The following is a 3,294-nucleotide window of genomic DNA, read 5'->3' on the forward strand; positions in this document are numbered from 1 at the left end:
ATTAAATCAAGTTGAGATCCGGGTTTTATGTCATGATATCATGGGAAATTGAGAAGGGTTGAAAATTTAAGAACAGTTGAGAGTTGAGGCGTAAGCTTTTAGATCATATGAGAAATTGAAGAGATGTATTGGAGGTACAGTCTAAGTGCAAGTTCTTGACACCAAATATGAGATTAAAAGTGAAGACCACTTTTACGGTAAGATTTTCTGGGGCGAAAATCCTCAAGGGGGAGAGTTGTAATATCGATTTTGGGCCTAGTCGGAATAGTGGTTTCGTGACCACAAAATCCGAGATAGAAATAATTATTTTATGATTATTTTAAGGTCTATGATATGATTTCATGATTGTGTGAAAATTTCGTGAAGAAATTTTATGCATAAAGTGCTTAATTTGAAATTTGGGACTAAATTGAATAAATTGGAAAACTTGTGTTCTAGAAGTATTTTGCATAAAATTGAATTAGATTATTAATTAGAGGTCCTTAAAGAGTAATTTTACCAATTTCTAAGTCTATGGACAAAAATTGGAAATGGATGGAATTTTTGGAAAGTTTAGTAGTAAGGGCATTTTGGTCATTTAGGGGTAAAATGAATTAAAATACAAAATTAAAAGCCAATTTTGCTCATCTTCAACCCCATGGCCGAATATAGCAAGGAGAAACCATGGATAGGGTTTTTCAAGCTTCCAAGCTCGATTGTAAGTCCGTTCTAGCCTCGTTTTTAATGATTTTTACGTTTTTGGAGTCCCGGTAGCTCGATTTAGCTTATGCTAGCAATAATTTAACCTAGGGTTTATATTTGGAAAAATACCCATAGGTGAAATTTGTGTATTTTGGTGTTTTATGATAGAATATGAGGTTTTAAATTATGTTAGACAACTTGTGCTACTCGGTTTTAAGTGAAAACGAGCAAAAGGGCTTAATCGGTAAAAATACCTAATAGTCATAAGTACATGTTAGATTGAGAATTTGATGTTTCCATAGAAGGGAAAAATGATCAGCATGTCATAAAACATAAGAAAATAGGCTGAATTTTAATTTACGAGCTTTGGGGCAAAAGTGTAAATATGCAAAAGTTTAGGGCAAAATTGTAATTTTCAAAATATGATTTTGGGTCAATTTGAATAATGTGAGTCCTAATTAGACTATATTTTAAATGATAGAGCAAGGAAAACTGAAATTCGGGCTAAAATGGGAAAATACCAAGTTGTGGACGAAATGGTAAAATAGCCATTTTAGCATCGAGGTAAGTTCATATGTAAATGTTGGTAACATAGTTATTATTTTAAATGTTTTAATGTTTTTAAATGATATGATAATTATTGTGAAATATTATACTTGTGATAATTGTTTGATAATATGTAATTATGTGAATTACTTGATGAGTATGAACTATCACCAAGTATCGATTTCGATATTCCGTGGAAGACGGCAAAGATGTGAGATCGAGGAAAAATCCCGTTTGAACCTTAGGAATAGATTAGGATACAAGTGACATGTCACTAGGATGGTTGAGCATCCGAACTCGTTGAGTTGAGTCCGAGTTCACTTATGGATGCGAGCGTCCAACTCGTTGAGTTGAGTCCGAGTTCGTGAGATGTAACTAGGCATCCGAACTCGTTGAGTTGAGTCCGAGTTCACTTATGGATGCAAACGCCTGAGCTCGTTGAGTTGAGTCCGAGTTCACTTATGGGCGGGTTACATGGTAGCTTGGCTACATATGTGGCACTTATGTGCAAACTTTCCATGTATCCGAATTATATTCCGATGTGTTCAACGGGTAAAGTTCTACTCAAATGGAGGAATACTCAAGATGAAAGGGACGTATTGGTAAGTGTTGTGAAATGGATAATTTGAACAGGTATGTACTTAACCCTCGGGTTGAAAACTCGATATAACAACAATATGGTAAGATGATAAATGAAAAGGTGATATGAATGTCTTGGTGATGATTATGCAAATGATTTTATGTTTGCTTATATGGTTATGTTACTTGCTATTTGCATGTGAGCTTACTAAGCATTTATGCTTACTCCTCCTTTTCATTCCTTGTAGTGTTGACAAGCCAGCTCGGAAATCGGAAGCGGTCGGAGGCACGCTCACACTATCCGTATACCATCTTGACATAATGGCTTGTATATTTTGAGTATGGCATGTATAGCATTATAATCATTTTGTATATATGGTCTTATGATATGGTTATTGAGTGGTATGGAAATAGAAATGCTTGGTAATGATTAGCCATTGGAATGGCTAATCATGATCATATTTGGTATTATGTATGTCAAATTGCTAGCTAATCCATGGAAACCATGAAATAGGTAAAATTTACCATAAAATAGATTCAGACAGCAGCAGTGACGTGAGTTTGAAAAATCACTAAAAATAGTAGAAATGGAATTAAATAATGAATAAGTTATGGAATCGAAGCTTGATGAGTCTATTTTCATATGGAATAAGCGAAACAGGTATATGAGCTATATTTTATGAGATGTTTAAATTTTTGTGAAACAGGGCCAGAGCGATTTCTGGATCCCCTGTTCTGAATTTGGAAATTCACCATAAATTTTACAAAGATAATTAGAAGTCACGCTTTACATGTACAGATTCCTTATTGAGTCTAGTTTTATTAGAGATAAACGGTATAGTCATTGAAGCTCTGTACTGGGAGATATCTGATTCGTAATACACTGAGGTCAGAGTAGTTGAACCCTGAAACAGGGGAGACTTTAACTAATAAACTGTACTAATTGGCCCAACCAAAAATTCTATAAAAAAATTAGTAGATATATATATGAGTCTAGTTTCAGGAAAAATTTACAGAATTGGATTTCGAGTTTCGTAACTCGAGATATGATTTTTAAAGCGACTGTGATGCAGTTAGCCAGCTTGTCTGGAAATTTTAAAATGAATTGTATGAGCTGTTTAATTAATGAATTAAGTCCGTTAACACCTTGTGTTCGACTCTGGCAACGGTCTCGGGTACGGGGTGTTACATAACATGTTTCACAGAACGAGGCTTGGTTTTCTAAGAACTAGAATCCTTCCTTTTCTTACACTCCAAGCACCCTACTTGAAGCGTTTCCCTAATTTCCTTAATTTTGGTATCCAATACTTCCTCTACCACTTTCCTTACTAACTCGGCGGTTGCCTCGACCAAGCTCCGAGTTACCGCAACCCGAAGTTGGTAGACTTTGCTTACCCTCAGAATCCATATTAATACTCTACATTACCAGTACACATATCAATTAACTACAAAGATCTCAAAAATTTTACTATTTATTCATATGTCTTA

The sequence above is a fragment of the Gossypium arboreum genome, chromosome 4 (genome assembly GCF_025698485.1).
Source record: "Gossypium arboreum isolate Shixiya-1 chromosome 4, ASM2569848v2, whole genome shotgun sequence".
NCBI classification, from domain to species: Eukaryota; Viridiplantae; Streptophyta; class Magnoliopsida; order Malvales; family Malvaceae; genus Gossypium; species Gossypium arboreum.